Below are 19,719 nucleotides of genomic sequence, written 5' to 3'. Positions count from 1 at the left end.
CTAGGGAACTAAAGATGAAGGAAACGTTTTCATGAGAGTATTAGTAAAACTCTGGATAGAGCCCACGTGTCAACACAGCAGAGGGTAAAATTAAAGACCATTTTCTACCAGTTCTGCACAGAACACAACAGGTCTCTGGCCCCAAGAGTTGAAGGCTTTGAGAGCATCAGGAGATAGTGCCTTTGTGCCATCATTTTCAGGATGAAGCAGTAAGAAATATCAAGAGTAAAGTCACTTCCAGTGATTCTAAGGACACAGGGCATGGAAAAAAGAGGTCAGAGTTCTAGACAAAGTAGGGTGTGTGTTGGCCCTACGAAAGAGACTGGACTATGAAGAATTTCCTTAGAGATTTCAAGAGTTATGTGGGACTTTGCAGGATGCTGGAAGTCGCACGTTCTAAGGCAAACAAAATTGTTCTAAGGCAGACAAAATTAGAAATTTGGGGGTTATTGATGATACGACTTGGTATCCAGAGGCTTCTGCAGTCTAACAAGATTTCAGTCACAAGAATAATTATGGAAAAGTTTATTTAGATATAATTAAGATAAATATTTAACTAGTATGGAGCCAAGAGTAGATTTCAAAGTGTTTGAATTTATGAAAATTGCAAGTGAACTATGGGATTACCCAGCTGATTTAAGGTACCTTGGGCTTTTACATGAGTCACCTGGCAATAAGGAGGTATGTGATATTTCCTAGCAAAGTTATTTTCAGATGGGAAAAAATGAACATAGCTACTTCCACATGGGAGGTCCTGCTACTGCTTCAGTCCAGTGTAAAAACATGCAGACCCTGACTAAAACTTATTTATATCCATGAGACAGAGGAAGTTTTATGAAATCCATTTGACAGTCCTCAAATGATCCATTAGGAAGCTTAAAATGTTCAGGAGCAGTACAAACAGGCTTCCCTGGGTTGTGTTTTGGACAAGTGGGACACATGACATAAGCACTTTTTGTAGCCTTGTTAATGTTTCCCCACCCATATTGATTCATGAATGTTATCATTTTGTCAGTAAACCAATGGCTTAATGCATGTACAACAGTGAGGAGTGAGAATTTCAGAGTCTGCAGTAGGACTGGGTTGTTTTTTGGTCCAAACCAGAGACTTCTCTTTTTGTCAAACCAACAATTATTGAATTTCCAATCTGGTTCTTCCTTTTCTGAGGACAATTGTTGGGCTTCTCTAGCCAGTTTTTATAACTTATCATTTGGGGAAATATCCCTTTTGACCATGACAGAGGTTTGGCTCCTGTTGGTTCCTTTAAGGAAGTGATTTCCCCTAGCTTCCAGACAGTCAAGTTTAGAATTCCCTGGAATCTTAGTAATAGCTAAAGTGGCAATAATTGCATTTAGTAATTCCTGAACATAAGGGTCATTTTTTTGTTTTATTTTTTCTGGAAGTAAAGAAGTCACACTGCTTCCACAACATTCCAGAATCATGAGCTACTCTGAAAGCATATCTACTATCAGTATAAATATTGACAGTTTTGCCCTTGGCTAAAGTACAAACCCATGTAAGAACATATAATTCAGCCTGTTAGGCTGAAGTAGACATAGGTGAAATGCTGCCTCAACAGTATCGAAGTGTGTTGCAGTAGCATAGCCAGCACAATATTTGCCATTGTCACCTTTTAAATAAGAACCAACAGTGAACCATGAGAAGTCAGTGTTACCCAAAGGAATTTCCAGCAGATCATCCTGAAGAGTCAGGAGGTGAACTGTCAGAATTAAGCAGTTGTGAGGAACTTTGTCAGTGAGAGAGAGGAGAAGAGTAGCAAGGTTAAGATTACATGAAAGAGTTATATGAGGAGCGGTTTAAAAAAAGGACTTCATAGGTGGTGAGGTGGCTGATTGAGAAATGTTAAGTGTGATGGGAATTCAGGAGCGCCTCTATAGCATGAGGTACAAAAATGGTTAGGGAGAAATCCCACAACAATTTTCCCAGTAGTCTTAACCAAAAGGGCAGTGGCAGTAATGGCTCAAAGGCAAGAGGTGTATCCCAATGCCCCTGGGTCCAGTTGCTGGCTATAATACCCTATGGTTCAATAGTGGTCCCCATGTTTTTGGGTGACTACCCAAAGGACATTTGCTTCCTTTTCATATACAAAAAGAAAAAAAGGGAATCTGATAATTGAGATGCCCAAGAGCAGGTGGGTTCATCACACTCTCCTTTAAGGCCTTAGAGCCTGTATCGTCCAGTTTTTCCCACAAAATTGGGTCAGGGTTGTTGTTGTTGAGTGAAACATACAGAGGTTTTGTCAGAACAGAGAAATTTGGAATCCAATTTCGGCAATAACCAACTAGCCTGAAAAAACCTTGCAGTTGGTGCTTGGTTTTGTGCAAGTTTCCCACAAAAATGGAAAGGAGACCTCTTTTATAGAGAAGAAAAGGAAGTTGGGAGGACTATAGTAAACAGAGTCTATGGCTTTTCATTGGCTGAGTTGTGACAGTCTCTTGTTGGCTGAGCTCTTGCCAAGAAAGAAGATGAAGTCTTCTTCCTGTTGGGCTCTACTACCATTGTAGGGCATGAGAGCTCCCCTTTCTGGCCTCCTGGCTCTATTTGAATTGAGATGCCTGTTTATTAATTTTTACAATTGGTATCTTCTATATGCCAATAACTTCCCAATTTAAATTGTTATGTAAGAGCTTCTTACATATCAGCCCTTCAGTAAGAACTTTTAGCCAAATATTTTATAAACCATTCATAATGAAAACCCTTTCATGGCTGAATATCAAACTGGTGTCAGAAACACTGTTAGTTTCCTGTTATAGACACTATTAGATGACACAACGGCCTATAAAAATGTTTCTCTGTTAATAAGTATACTTTTCAAATCTATACTCTTCCTCAGATTCTTCAGAAGGATTTCTCTTTCTTTTGTGATTCAATATTTTTCAAGCATGCCCCTTTTTAAAAAATTTATTTTATTTTGTTTGCTGATCGTGGCCTGAAGATAAATCTGCTCGGCGACAGACATCTTGAGAATTTCCCTTGGTTATGCTCACTGTTCTCTAGGCTTTCATCAAAACCCCTTTTCATGTCAGAAGTTTAAAGGCAAGCAGATAAGCATAATTTTAGCCAAAGTCCCAACATTTACAAAGCATTTATCTAGCTTTTTCTAGAGTGGAATTGTCTCATATCCTATATCCTATCATCTGGAACTCTCACACTTTGACCAATAGAATGCATTAAAACCTCTTCACCAGGGCCCTTGCTACTTCTTCCTTCCCCGTAGAGCTTGATTTCTGGGACTAACCCTTAACCATAGAGATTATTGAGACAGCACCAGTGTCTACTCCTAACCAAATCAATTAATCAATCAACAAAAAAAATGTATTTCTTCTTTTCTGGGAAATAAAATTCCTGATGAATGGGGGGAAAAATGTCCAAAAAGAATATACACACATCTCTGGCCTTGTTTTGTTTTAAAACCAAAAACACCTACATTTACTAATTTCCTGGTGAGTACAGCTCTCAATACTCTGAGCTTCAGAGAAGATGTTAAATTTGGGATGGAGTGTGTGTCAATTTTTTGTCTGTTGGGTAGGCACTGGCTGTTTCTGAGTCCACCTCTACATTAATTGGAATGCCTCCACAGTCCTGGGAAAATCTGTCTTAAATGTTCATGTTTCTATGTGGTTTTCTTCAACTTCTGGGTATTCAGTGTGTAGCTGGTGTAAAGATAGTAGATGGCATATGGTGCATACGTTGTCATTTAGATCCTATTTTTAGCCAAGATTCACATGTGTACTTTGGTTTTAGACATTATTTATTCTATTATGATGAAGGAAAGATTGTGTTTTCAACATCTTACAGATCTAGCTGCTAATAATTATGACCTCTCAGAGCAAAGTAGATTTTAAATGAGTTCATTATGGCATGCTGCTGCCTACATTAATATGTGAGCAGTGAGTTTAAAATGTGGTCATCTATTTATAACTTTACTATCTAAAGTTACTTTTATATTTAGGAATGAAATACTATTGACTAATATTGAGGAATTCAAACACCTCTTTGGCTAAGAATATGCTAATTGACCTCTTAGGCAACTACACTTATACAACTTTCCATACTTGCACCCTAATAAAACATGGTAGAAAAGAGAACTTTCTTCCCATAAATGAAATTTTTGCATAAATAAAATATTTGCTGTGCTGATGTCCCTATTTAGATATTGTACTTCCCATTCCTCCTGCTGTGTGAAAATTAATGATAACCAATATTAAAATTGTATCATAATAATAATTCACATTGAGTGCTTACTAATGTGTCAGAAAATGTTAGCTCACTACATACTAACACATCAACCCTAAATAGGATATACTACAATTATTCACATTTTATGTAGATATCAAAATTAGAGGGATAAAATGATTTGCCTAGGCTACTTAGATACACAGGACAGTTTATATCAGCGCTCAACGAAATACTGACTCAATCAGTGACTAACTCTATAAAAATAGTCTTTCTCACTTCTCCCAAGATGAAAATGGAAGCAAAGCAACTCTGCGTTGCCTTCTCTGGTATTTTATATCTATTGAGACATAAATCACAGTTTTTGCGTCAGCCCTGGTGCTGTCAACATACAAGTTTTAGCTTGAATAGAGATTATTTTAAGGTCAGGCCAATAACAATTACTTCGGGGAGTTTTTCTACCAGAATTGTTGAAGGGAAGAATAATTTCCATTATTTTGCTGAAAACTTAGCTGCCCCAAACCTAGTTTTGTCCTTTTGGTATATGAATAACAAAGTCTTAAATAATATAGTTCTATAACATTCTCTTGCTTTCCTCATATGGGGGGGAGATAAAATTTAATTAACTGATAAAAATATGATATAACAATTATGGTAGAGCAGCCATCAGATAGATAGCAATTACCTTAAAAGGTTTAAAATATAACAGCTGACAATAATCCCATATACAATGTCAGGGAAAACAGAATGAATGTTTGAATCTCTTTAAAATTCAAAATTCTGAGAGATAAATACTGTGCCTTTTTGATATTCATGCTTTTCTCCCTGTCTTTAAAAAAGATTTTTTTTGCACTTGTTCCTTCCCCCATTTGGAATATTCTCTCTCTCTCATCCTCTCTGACAGATGCTTAGATCACAATAATATCTCCTTTATTGGTCCAGAGGACGATCCTGACACTATTAAGGTTATTTCCTAAATCAAAACAAATAAGTTTGAAAAGCTGATCCAATGGAGGGGAAGGAAAAAAAAAAGACTTTGGTGTTGTAAACATCTTCCCAGGGATTTCAAGGCTATTATCCATCATTATTTGGTAAACAGAGTCAATTAAAGGCATTCACATGTAAAACATTCCTTTACAAAGAGCTCACAGTGACTGCTGCAGTCAAGGGAGAAAACTGGGGAGAAGGAGACAAAAAGGAAGAAAGAAAAATACTTCAGACCTTTAACCAAGAGTAATTGTAAACATTTTACGTGCACTGAATTAATTTCTTTGTGCTTTCTTGAAAATGTAATTGCTACATAATTTTTAGGAAAAAGCAAGTTCCATATTTCCATAAAATGTTGTTTTAATTACAAACTATATAGACCATGGAGGAAGAGAGAATAGAATTAAAATGTTAAAGAAAAAACTGCATTTATGAATCTTTTTCTTCTTGGTTGAGCTATTCTTTAGCTATCACTGGAGTATAATTATTTCAGTCAACTATACAGTGATTAAATTACTTAATTTCCTTTACTAAAATTTCCTTGGTAGCATTTCTGAGATGGGAGGATTTGTATACGAATCGCAATAAAATTCAAGATCCGTTCTGGATTATCACAAGGGCAAAAAAAAAAAAAAAAAACAAAAAGCCAGCAGCAGAAGGGAGTTTTTAAATTTTCAGTTGTACGGAACAGAGACTCCAGGGCAAGGTTATAGTGAATTCATTCATATATTTCATTTAGTAGGTGTTTGGCCTTCCATATCATCCTACCTTTTTAAAAGAAAGATATATAGCATGTAATATAATTTTATGAATATCACGTTAGACATCTTTGAGTTTTATTTCTATCAATAGATCGCCTATTTCTTAATAATGTTTTAAACAAACTTTAAAATATACTGTCATGTTTCTTAAAGGTGTTGCCTTACTCATTTATTAAGGCATTGGGAGGAGGAAAAAAAAAGAAAAAAACTCACTAACGCTAAAAAACGAAATCCAAAAATGTTTTCTAAATATATAAATAGATATCAAAATAGCATTATTTTGCAAACTGTAATATTTGTTGCATGTAGATCTGAAACAAATTCGTGAGGAAAATTTTCCTTTAGTTTAGCTTTCAATACTTAATGGATTTACATTAATATATATGTCAGATAAAATAACAATGATATTTCCCCTCAGAACAGTAGAATTAAAGAACAAAAAAGGACCTTAAGAATCTAGTCCAATACCCTTATTTTACAGATTTAAAACCAAAACAAAACAAAACAAAACTGAGACTACCAAAGGTAAATGGTTTTGTTCAAATTATATAGAGCTTGTTTAGTGACAGAAACCAAGACAACATATAGAGGTGGAAATACTAGTGACCTTAACGCACTATGCACAAGAAGCTTTAGGTCACACTGGAGCCGGCCTTCACTCCTTTTCCTCTGTGATCCCCAGGTTTGGTTAAAATTAGAACGGTGGTTTTATTCACACTCAACCTGAAGCTATTCGAATTTTTTAGAATAGCAACATTTTACTACATATATGCTTAACGTTAAAGAAAACTTTAATATCAAGCAGCATATATTTATATCTCACTGTATCTCAGCCCTTACCTCATGCCAAAATATTTCTCATTCTTTTATTTTTAAATTTGTTTTTTTTTTCTCTTAGAATATAAAAGTCAGCACAAATTTCCAGGATTAACAGCAAAAATATACCACTAAAGTTTTGAATATGCACTATTTTAGAATGAAAAGAAGCAGTTCATTTGAAAATGTTCACAACTTGCCAATTTTAATCGCCATGATATTATCACCCACTAATTTTTAAAAATTTTCTTCACCAGTCTGAGAGAAAACTTTTTTTGGACTAGTTTAAGTGCTTTTCTTTATTTGACAAATGGATGAGACAAACCATGCTTAACTAGTCTTACCCTCTTCCTAAATACGCATGAATTTTGCTGTGATCAGTCTCTGTAAATCATTAAAACAATTTTAATTATTATAACTATTTTGTGATGAATATTTATTTCACTTGTTTATTCATTAAAAAAACTGGTAAAGGTTACTACACACCAGGCAATGTCCTGGGGACCCAAAGTTTAGTAAGGCAGTACCCTCAAACGCCCTGAAATAGCACTCACATTTGGTGGGAGAAAGTAAAAAACCAGACTGAACTAAGTCTAGTGTGATAATGTGCTGTAAGAGGGTGCAGTCTCTCTGGGGTGGGAACATTAGGGACATAAGGAGTTCAGAGAGGGTTTCCTGAGGATGAGAGAGCCAAAGATAAGTCCTGAAAAGACAGTAATTAGATCCTTCATAAAGCATCATTAGCATTATTGGACAAACAGTTCTATTTTTTTCGAGAATTCTGCTCTTCTTATATCTGACTAAAAGATTTTCCAGTTAAGTAGTTAATGTGTGTATTTAATGATGTGGATTCCATCACTCCTTCCCTGTGTAGGAAATAAAATGGGAAATCCTATCCTTCTGTCTTCCAGTTTTAGCTCGCTCCCTCTCTGTCTCTCTCCGTCTTCCTCTCCCTCTCTCCCCCTCTCTCTCTCTGTGTCTCTCCCTCTCTTATGTAAGAACACACACACACACACACACACACACACAAAAGGACCAAACCACATCTTTTTTCAAAACTGATTAGCTGCTTATTTTAAGTACCAACCACAGTGTTTTAAGCAATGATTACTTTAAGAGACCACAGATATACACAAACAGACAAATAATGTTAGGTTCCCCAATACGTCCTCTTCTTTTCCTCCTTTTTCTTATCAATTGTACCCACCATCATGCAGAGGTAGAATCCTCCTAAGATTTTCTTCACACTAAAGATATTTAACAGAAAACTTAAGTTGAATTGTGAATGGAGTATTCTAAACATCTTCATTAGTTAATAAATTTATTTCCAATTTTTTAAGTACGTATAATTTTCATAAAATGGCAAGAGCTAACAAATAATTGTCATAAAAGGTAAGAGCTAAATCAAACAATTACAAATAATTTTTGTAAAACAATGAGCTAAATCAAAATATATGCAGTTTTACAGAACAAGAAATTATTTTTGAACTTAAAAATCTTTTTTGATGATAAGGTATTGTTTTTATTGTTTCTTTGCCACGAACAAACATATCAACTTTTTCCCTTTTTTCTTTTTCTTTCTTTGGCTGAGGATGGTGGTCAGGTGGTCCAGAATTAAGTTTTAACAATAAGAATGAAGTGATAAAGCCCAGCTACTTATAGCCCCATATTCATACTATTTTATATTAAAAGGCAACATTATGTTTTAAAACACAAATAGTACTATTTAATTAAGAAATAGTAAATTATTAATTTAATTATTTTGTGTTATGTATATGTCTGTATTAATTTTAATTGTTTTGGACAACAAAATAAGCTTAACTAAGAACTGCTGCAAGTTTTTTCTTTCTTTCTCCTTCAACTCTTTACGTTTTATATCTTTGCACCATTCTGTCTCCAGCTAAAAACTCCCTATTTCCAGATAATATATCTGATGCCTTCTGTTTTACTGTTTTTTTTTTCATCCAGGGATTAAGAAAATCAAAAACAATTGATAATGCAGATGTAGAAATCTTCATAGGGTATGTGTTTGTGACAAAGCATAAAAGATTTCACCTCCTTAATATTGTCCTGGGGATCTAAAGAAGAGACTTGAGCACTGGTGTTTATTACCTTCTTAGTAAAAAGGCCTGATGTCGTGTATGTGTGTATATGTGTGTGTGTATATATATATATATATATATATATATATATATATATATATACATATATATGTATATATATGTATATATATGAAATGGTACCGCCTAACAGAGCAAGGGTTAGCAGTGTTACGTATTGAGCAAAGTAGTTTTCATAAGAAAACAATCGATTTTGGATTTAGAGTCCATTGTCACTCCCCTTTGAACATGGTAAATCCCATGCCTTTGATGGCCAATAATCTCCTCTTTTATGGAAAGCTGAGAAGGTTGGCATTGTTAAATGTTAACATATAATCTTACCCAAAATTGCAAGTCTTGTCACTGAGACCGGTTAAAGCAAACCATGGCATTCTCTTCGGCTGCAGGGGAGACTAGAGAGACCACTACTTTCTGAGTACTTATCACTTCCCAGATAGCAGCAGGTGATTATGTGGGTTATTATATTTAACCCCCATAGGTATACTTAAGATAGAAGTGCTATGCCCATCTGAAAACTACAGAAACCCAGGTAAATGTTGCAGGTTAGGTTTCTGCCTGCATTCCCAGTTTGTAAATACTACAGCTGGTATCCAAAACCAGAGCCCATTGTCGCAAAAACCTGTGCTCTCTGCCCTGCATCTTGCTTTCTACCGTTTTCCTGTCTTTTTTTTTTTTCCCAATACAAGTCCCCTACTGTTATTTTTAAAAAGTTGTCGTGATCCATTGCCAAAAGCAGCATACTGTTCAGATAGATGCATTGACTCCTGTCCCAGAAAGCCACATGTGAGTTTTCTAGCCATAGCCCCCATCAAAGTGGCCATGAGGCTGTGTTTATCGTTTATTTACTTTCCTCTTCTTCCCCCTCCTCTCCCTCCTTCTCCTCCTCCTCTTTCTCTTCCTTTTTTTTTTTTTTTTTTCTTTTCTGAGATTGCTATTTTGATTGCTGTTTAGAAAGACTTTTGATGGAGAAACATTTCTCTCTGCAAAAACAGACATGCATAGCACTACAACCTGAGTTGCAGTTTGATAAACGTGCCCCCAAAATGCTTGGGATTTGTTTTGAAGTGACCAAAACAGATTTCAGGATGTTGTGATTCTTTTCTTTTCCTCCAAAAGAAGAAAAAAAAAGAAAGATCAACTTACTGAGTATCTAGGGGACCATTTCATATGACTAATTTATTTTCTTTTAGGTTATTTTAACTCTTACAAAACATTTATTTTCTGTAGTAATTTTTTTCTCTTTATTTGGAGAAAACTCCTACTTCGGTGGACAGATTTTTCACTTGTTAAAATGGTGACTTTTTTTGGTAAATTGTCTCTTCTGTTGTTTCTTCAAGGTATTTTGCATTTTCATGAAAATGCACTGTCTTAAGATTCAGTGAGAAGAGGGGCAGTCAGGTTAGGAAAATGTTCTACTGTTGTTGTTCAGGCCTATTATACCATGTCAAGAGTGACAGCGCATTTTTTTTCTTTAACACATCCTGGTCCAGTTAAGGCTGAGATTCAGAAAAAGTGCTTGCACAACAATTTAGCAGGAAAGAAAGCTATTTTAAAAGTCTTTTGGGAACATGTTTGTGAAACAGGAAAAAACATACAATTGAGTTGATAATAGCACTCCATAAAGGTTAGACTCGCTGAAAGGGACTTGCCATCTTTTTTTCACAGGGAACGTGTTGTTCTTAAGCAGCAGTTCTCACTTAAGCATGGCTTAATTCAGCGAGGAACTTCTTCCTGTGTAACTTCTTTTGCACTGGAATATCTATTTTTAAATTACAACCCAGATTTAGTCACAGGACTAAATAATTAAAAATAAGCTGTGTTTGGTATGTGCAAAATTACAGCAGTTGTAGAGTGCATCATGGGACTGGGTGCCTAGGAAATGTTTCAAGTCACATATCCAGGTTTCCCCGCATTGATTTCCTAAAGATTCTCAAGTTACTTCAGGCCTGCACCTTTACCCTTACTCACACAAGCCTTGTTCTTTCATGAACCTATGCCTTTGTGTTTCTAGTTCCTAGTCTCTAGAAAGCTCTACCTCTATCCTCTATCAACACACAGTCTTCCTTTTGAAGGAGGGAATTCCTTAAATTTCACCAGTGTTTTTGAAATGTGCTCCAATTCAATTCCATGTACATCTCTTAGAGTACACTGTCTACTCCTTTCCCATTACAGACAGTGTTTCTGGACAAAATGGCACCTTTTACTGTTCTATTATATTATGATGAGTGTGAACATTTTATTTCAAGGCCCTTCCTTACTAATTTCCAGAACTATCTAGACAAACACTCTCAGGCATTTTCTTCTTCAGAATATCTCATCTGTACTCAGATATTTTCCCACACCTGTTTTCCTCTGTTGTAGATCCTATATTACTGATTGGAAGCCAGATACTCATATTAGAATCGGGGGAATTCATTTAGGTTAATTACACTCAACTGAATTCTCATATCTTCATAGATTAAACCTTTTTAATATCTCTGACTTTTAAATATTGCTTTCCATCCCCATCATTATTAATCTTAGTTCCAGCCTCCATGATTACAGTATTTTCTTGCCTCACTTACTTAGAAGTCACTGCAGTATTCTAATTCATCTCTGTACAACTGCCCTTGTCACCATCTCAGAATTAACCCTCCTATTTTGTAAAATGAAAATCTTGACATACTGTTCTACTGCTTAATTCCCCTACAATTATTTTATTTTTTTTCTGCAGCTGGGCTAGCAAATATTTGGAATACCTGTCATTCCTTCTTAGGACGATGCCCGTGGCAGACATCACTGATGCATTACTGATGCTCACTGAGCCTAGACTCAACCTCGTCACCGCTCAGTGCAGCAATACTGCCTGCCATCAACAGCAAATCAGAGTAGGCATAGAGATGAACATCTATAGCCTAGAGCATTAAATCAAAACTCTTCAATATGACAGAAGATACCATCTTTAATTTGCATCCCTGTCTTTCAAGAAAGCCTTATCTCATAAGTACTTGCATCTTTTTAGCACCTGACACTTCCAAATTACGGATTTTTTGAAACTCCACATAAGTGTCATATCCTATATGTTTCTCTCTACATGCATGAGCGTACACACACACACCTACACACACACACTTCTGCTATCTAAAATGCATCATTCTATCTGATCAGACACTACAAATATTTATTGACTACCTATAATACTTGATTATCTACATTTGTACATCTTTTTCCCCTACAAGATTTTTTACTATCTCTAAGATAAACAACTATAGCATTTCTGGATCCCCAGTACTTAACATAGCTTTTGATATATATTATATATTTCAAACAAATAAATTTTATATTCAAATGAATAAAAAAATGAATATACTAAAAAATATTAAGGTGGAATTATGTTTAATGGTTGTGAGAAAAAGAAATCTGTAAAGGAACAAATTTTAGTATTATTAACATTCTGTTTGATTCTTTATAAAAGTAATGAAAAATAGAGTTAATTTTAAATAAAGTGTGCATTTACTTGAGATGCACATTCCCTCCCTCTTTCTTCTTTCCCTCCTTTCTTTCCCTCCTTCTTTCCTTTTTTTCTATTCTTCTTTCACTTTTCTTTTACCTATTAATAACACCATAAAAGGGAAATATTTGGGTTATAAGATTTTTTTTTTTCCGTTGTGCTGGGTCTTTGTTGCGGCATGTGGGCTTCTCTAGTTGTGGCATGGGGGCTTAGTTGCCCCATAGCATGTGGGATCTTAGTTCTCCAACCAGGAATGGAACCCGCATTCCCTGCATTGGAAGGCAGATTCTTAACCACTGGACCACCAGGGAAGTCCTGGGATATAGGATTTTTAACCAGGGTTTATTTCCAAGAATGAACCAAAGTTCAATAATCTGTCTTCTCTTTCTTGCTAATACACCTGTATGCTATTTCCTTGTTGTTATGGCTTGTAATGACACAATTAAAATATGCCTCAAATGAGATAAAAATATCTGCATTTTTGTATACAAATTGTCAGTTTTCTACTCCTATCAGAAAATGAAATAATGTTATAGAAATGTAGAGAAAAGAAATTACTGTCAAGAGAAAAGAGATAAACAACTACAGACCCTATTTAAAACTAAGGGAAATTTTCTTAGATATCATTATACTTTTTGCTCAATTGTGTGTAATGGTTATTTTAAATAAACACATTTATTCTTCAAGGGAAATATAAAATTTTTGTGTATGAGGTGAAAGCAAATTTCAGTGAAAATGTACTTTTCCTTACAAATCAAAACAGTACTAAGCATGTAAAATAGAGTTGATTGGGTGTTGTTGAACATGAGATAATGTATCAAATTGAAGGGACAACTCAGAGTATACATCCATGTAAATTAGGCAGGTTTTTTGGTCAATGTATTTTGTTTTACAACGTGAACATTATTTGTCCCTTGACAAAGAAGAGAGAAATGAGACTAGATGTTCTACTAAATCTAGTATAAATCTTCCCTTAGATATACACACCTTATTTTGCATTTACTTTTTAAGATATAAATCATACACCATATAGTCCATCAATTTAAAGTGTATAAATCAATGGCTTTGGCGTATTCACAGGGTTGTGCAACTATCACCACAATCTAATTTTAGAACATTTCATCACCCTAAAAAGGATCTCGGTACCCATTAGCAATTACTCCCCTTCACCTCTCCCCCAGCCCAAAGCAACCACTAATACGGTCTCCGTTTTTATAGGTTTACCTGTTCTGGACATTTCATATAAAAGGAACATAATATGTGTCTTTTGTGGCTGGGTTCTTTTACTTAGCTTACTGTTGACAAGGTTTATCCATGTTGTAGTATGTATAAGTATTCCTTTCTTTTTATTGACAAAAAATACATCATTTGGGGGATATATCACATTTTGTTTATCCATTCATCAGTTGATAGACATTTGAGTTGTTTCCACTTTTTGTCTATTAAAAATAATACTGCCATGAACATTCAAGTACAAATGGTTTTTTGGACATATGTTTTCATTTCCCTTAGGTAAATATCTAGAGTAGAATTGCTGGGTTATATGGTAACCCTATATTTAACATTTCGAAAAACTGTTAAACCACTTTCCAAAGCAGCTGTACCATTTTACATTCCCACCAGCAATGTATAAAGGTTACAATTTCTTTACATCCTTTCCTACTTGTTATTGTCTATCTTTTTCACTACAGCTATCCTGGTGGGTATGAACTCATAACTTATTGTGGTTTTGAATTGCATTTCCCTATGACTAGTGATGTTGAACATTTTTTTCATATGCTTATTGGTGATTCATATATCTCTGTGGAGGAATGTCTGTTCAGATATTTTGCCCATTTTTAATTGGATTGTCTTTTTATTATCTAGTAGTAGTAATAGTTCTTTGTATATTCTGAATACAAGTCCTTTATCAAATACGTAATTTGCAAATATTTTCTCCCATTCTGTGAGTTGCCTCATCATTTTCTTGATGGTATCATGTGTAACACGAAAGTTTCTAATTTTGTTGTAGTCCAATTTATCTTTTTTTTTTTTTTTTTGGTCACTTGTGCTTTTGGTATCATGTCAAAAAATATTGCCTAACCCAAGGTCACAAAAATTTATTCATTTGTTTTCATGTAAGAGTTGCATTTACTTTTTGAATTAGCTATAAATATCTTATTGCAGGCACAGATTAGCTGTGGATTATCCAAGGGCATATATGCCTAAAGTTATTTCAAATTTAAAAAACAAAATCACATCATAGATATATTGGGTGGAAAAAGTTAGTTTATGAACTCATATTGGCTGGGCTTGGAATATGCTTTGGAAATGAATAATGATGTCCTGCCTTGGTGAAAAAGAAAATAATTTGGAGATATTTAGATTACAAGGCATAAGAGAGATTGAAGTCATCTTATTTTACAGGTCAGGAAACTGGGGGCTGGCAGTGTAACTATCTTAGGCTCGGTAAAGCTAGGCAGAATGCAAAATGGAACCTTCTTAGTAATCTTTCCACTACACTAGCATTTCTCAGATTGTTAGTTAGAAACGTGTTGGTTGCAAGAGACAAAACTCCAAATCAATCCTGTTTAGGCATAAAATGTAACTTGATGGTTTTTCCCTGATAACATTAAAAGAAATGTCCCAGGGAGAATTTTGACACTACAGATTGGACCACATTTTCATTCCTAAATCAACCTAATTCAGAGGATTGTGCTAATCTGACCAGTTTTCAGTCACTTTCTACCTCAGTAAAGCAGCCTCGCTTGAACCAGAGGGAATAGATTTTCCAGTGGAAAGAGAGGTTCATTTTTTCAGGGAAAAAAAGAAAGTGTGCCAGACCAACAGTACCAACAGAGTTCCCGTGGTTCCAAAATGCTGAGATATGTTAGTAGGTGCTGTTTAAATTTTTTTTTTTTGGAGAAAGATTGAAAACAAATAACAAAAATACCATAACTTTTATGATGGACTACTATGTTAATTTAAATTAAAATTCCAGCAGAATTATATACTTTCTGATTTTATTGTCTGAGGAAGAAAACATGTTTTCGCATAGAACTTGATTCCTGACTTTGTGGAAGGGAAATAGGTATAAAGCTCGTAGTCCAAAGAGCTGGAAAGATGTGTTTTGTTTCTATGCTCTTGGGCAAGCAATTCTTTCCATATTAGATCTCCTGGAGGGAGAGTGTTCCATCAAGTACAAAGCAATTTTTTTCAGGTTCCCACCTACCTTTTACTAATTAGGCTGATATTTGGCCACTTGCCTCTTTCAAATAAAAAGAAGGTGACCAAAATCACCGGAAATGGCTAATTATGCCCACAATGGGAAAATTATTCCCGAGAGTAAGTACTTCAGAGTGTAAAATGAAGTCCTAAATTTAATCACAATATTATCTCTCTTTAATGGTTATTCAACTATTCACCCTGGAATGTTCATTAGATAAGCAAGTAAGCATAGAGTCAATATTTTTCTTTTTGGTTCCAATACAGTGTTAGTAAAGGCTGTTACAGTCAACCTAAAATTAGAGTCAAATTTGAGAGGTTTTATATCTTGTTTTTAATTGGATTAGCATGTTATATTATTTACAATGTGACTGATTACAATGTGACAATGTGTACAATTTGCTAGAGTTTTAGTTTATATAAGCTCAGTATTAGGAAATATGCAGTTATTTATTAACTAGATGGGCATTATATTTAGAATATACTTGTTATCATTCACTTAACTTGATATTTTCATAACTGATTTAAATGACAATAGAAACAATCATATTATTTCTGCAGAAGATAAAAAGTCAAGATGCTTATGACGATCACCTTGAAATATAGCATTAATTTTCACCTGTAATGCTATTGAAATTGTGGCAAATAACTTAAAACATGTATGAACTTACTTATATTATTAAAAATTTTAATGTGATATAATAATAATAATAATAATTAGTATTTACTGTGTTCTAAAATGTTTAGGTACATTATCTCATTTTATTTTCACAATAGCCTTCTGGTTTAAAAACTATTTTGCAAATGAGAAAACTATTCTTACTGAAGTTGTTTAACTTGCAAGTGTGAGGCTGAGTTGGGTTTTAAAATCAGGAAATCTAACTCATATTAGTAATCAGTACAACTACTGCCTCTACTTGTAACTGACCTCACACATTGTCCCTGAATTATGCTAATTATAAATATCAGTTGGATGTTACTTTATTTCAATAACTCTCTGGAAAAAGGAAAACTGTATCATTAGCAATGGGGCGATATTTACAATACATGTTTTCTTAGCATTTGGAATTTAATAGTTATTATTAAACTAAGGTGTCATTTCAAAAATAAAATACTTTCTGGAGGTTTTTATGAGAGTTTTTATTGCCTTTTTAAATATTAGATGTGTTTTTATACTAAGTCACTCATAGGATTTTGATAAATTAAACGTAATAATCTTTCTTACTCTTTCATTAATTAACTTGTTGGGTATATTGTTGCATCATTTCTTAACATGTCCTGTAATTTTTGGCACTGCATGATTTTTAAATTTTTATCTAAGTCATTTTCTGTTAAATGCAAAAGAGATAAAAACCAATGTAGCTGAATTTCAGAAATTGTTGGTTTCCAGTATTAGGAGCATTAAGGCTATTCCAACGATGATGGTAATAAGTTTAGCTTGGCCTAGATGAACTGATCAGATTCCATTCTGAGAAGTCTGGCAAGGGGGCTTATGAAGAAGTATGTTTGCTTTTCTAATTTCAATTTTCTGCAGTGCAGAAGAGAGAACTAGCCTTTTTTTTTTTTTTACAAATGGCCTTTCAAAAGTAAGAATGGCTCTTAAAAAGAGGCAGTATATGAAGAGGTGAAATCAAGATGCGATTTTCTTTTTTTGGCCTAGATACCTTTCCCCTGAATTCCCATGTAACAAAAGAAAGAGCATCTAGCCAAATGGTCCACTTTCCACTGTCTTAGATTCAAACTCAAACTCCTTTTGGGTAATTGGTAGTAGGAGACCTAGGGAAAGTCTTCCTGAGCCAGAAAAAAATGTCAGGAATGACTTGGTTTCAAGGATACTTGGGATTTGGGTTACTTTCAACAAAACTGTTCCTATACTAACCATATTTTTCTTTTTATATAAATTTTGAACCTTTATTCAATATTTAAATTTATCTTATCCTACTCTTTTGTTTTACAAATGAGACAGCTGGGAAGGTTTTAACCTGCTCAAGCTCATTGAAAGTGTACTGACTGAGGCCCAGCACTAGCTTCCTGTCTTAAATGTTGTGAAATCATCCCTTTTTAGAACCTCAGGAATGACTCTTATGGACTGTGTTTAAAAGTACTGAACGAATCCTCTAAAATCAGTGTAAGATTACCACTATCTAACTTGATAAATATTTTCATTGAGAGCAGAAATCTTAACTTGTGTTCACTTCTGTCTCCATGCACACCTAAGTGAAAGTAGTTGCTCAAGAAATAGGGTAAGATGACTAATTGAATTTCTAGAAGTATTTCTTAATCTAAACTGCATTTTAAAGTGCTTGAAAGTGAGACAATACATGTGCTTTTGATTTTGGTACCTTAGCAGAATGGCAAGTCTGAGTTGTCAAGACATTTACTAATATAAGTTAAAAAAAAAAAAAAATCAAATGTCACAACATTTCTAAGGAAAGGAGTTAAAAGAAGAAATTGTGCCAGAAAAAAAATACGAACGTGTCTTATGAATAAAAATAAAATGCAATGCAATGAATGGCTGGTTAAGTAAAATAACTGAATAAGCAAAATAGAAATGTATTCTGTACTTTTTAAACCTTAATTATCCAAATAAATGACTCAGTCCTCTGAGTCAGGATGGTGTAGGACAAAGGGGCCCAGATTTAGGGTCAGAGAATCTGAGTTCTTAGCTTGGTGTCAGCCCTAAGCTTCTATGTGACCTTGGCCAAATCACTAAAATATGTATGCTGGTTCATTCAGTTGAGATTAGCATTGTGACAACTGATTGAAATAATATGGTAATAATGATAATAGCAAGAGCTAATGCTTATTGTGTATTTATTATTAGACAAATTCTTTATATCTATTATCTAATTTAACACACTGACAAGATGAGTTATGATAAAAATTCTAGGCAACATTGATTCAGCCATTACTTGTACACCCACTTTCAGGTCAGGAAATAGATTTAGTGAGTTTAAGTGTTGCAAGAGCTTAAGTTTGAAAATATGGCTCTCTGACTCCAGCATACCTCTTCTAACAAGGATGCAGTAGCAAACAAGAAGCTAGAGATCAAGTTGAGTACCCATTTTCTAGTTGGGTAAACCATGCAGAAAAAAAGTTGAATCGATTTTCTCAAAATCACACAGCAATTTAGGAGCAGCTAGAAAGAAATACTGCTAGCTAACATGATTGCCTTGCAGTATAATGAATACACAGACAGTCCCCAAATTACAATGGTTTGACTTTATGATAATGTGAAAGCAATACACATTCAGTAGAAAACCTACTTTGAATTTTGAATTTCGATCTTTTCCCAGGCAAGCAATATGTGGTATGACATTCTCTTGTGATGCTGGGCAGTGGCAGCAGCTGCAGCTCCCAGTCAGCCACAAGATCATGAAGGTAAACAACTGATACACTTACAACCATTCTGTACTCATACAACCTTATGTTTTTCACTTTCAGTATAGTATTCAATATATTACATGAAATATTCAACACTTTATTATAAAATAGTATTTGTGTTAGGTGATTTTGCCCAACTGCAGGCTAATGTAAGTGATCTGAGTATGTTTAAAGTAGGTTAGGCTAAGCTATGGTGTTCAGTAGGTTAGGTATATTAAATGCATTTTTGACTTATGATATTTTCAATTTATGATTTATCAGGAGATAACCCTATCATAAATTGAAAAAGATCTGTATTCTAGAGTTAGGAGGAATGACTGACCAGTTGGGAAGCAGAAAATTACCACTTAGTTTTGATGGGAAAATTAATTTTTTATCAGGTAAATATTTGTACCTAGTTTTTTCTCACAGCTGTAACAAATTGCCACAAATTTAGTGCTTTAAAACAACACATTGTTATTATCTCACAGTTCTATAGGTCAGAAGTCCTATGGGCTTGGCTGGTTTCTCTATTCCAAGTCTCACAAGGCCAAAGTCAAGGTGTTGGCAGAGCTGTGTTTTCTTCTAAAGATCTTGGAGAGAATCTGCTTTTGGACTCATTCAGGTTGTTGGCAAAATTCAGTTCCTTCAGGATGTACAGTTGAGTCCCCATTTGCTTGCTGGCTGTTAGCTTGAGGGCCACCTTTATCTCCTAGAGGCCTATTTCTGGTCCTTGTACATGAGCTCCTGCATGGCACAGCCAGTAACAGTGCATCAACTC

General features: G+C 34.5%; 1 protein-coding gene across 5 annotated transcripts in view; it reads left to right on the top strand.

The window, feature by feature from the left end:
* The window catches only part of CALCRL (calcitonin receptor like receptor), a 106,792-nt gene that overhangs the window by 37,546 nt on the left and 49,527 nt on the right, over nt 1-19,719 (top strand). The gene's annotated exons all lie outside the window — the stretch shown is intronic.

The sequence above is a fragment of the Balaenoptera physalus genome (assembly GCF_965194825.1).
Source record: "Balaenoptera physalus genome assembly, chromosome: 6".
Taxonomy (NCBI): Eukaryota; Metazoa; Chordata; class Mammalia; order Artiodactyla; family Balaenopteridae; genus Balaenoptera; species Balaenoptera physalus.
The sequence above is the reverse complement of the archived record's forward strand: the minus strand, read 5'-3'. Positions and strand labels throughout refer to the sequence as shown.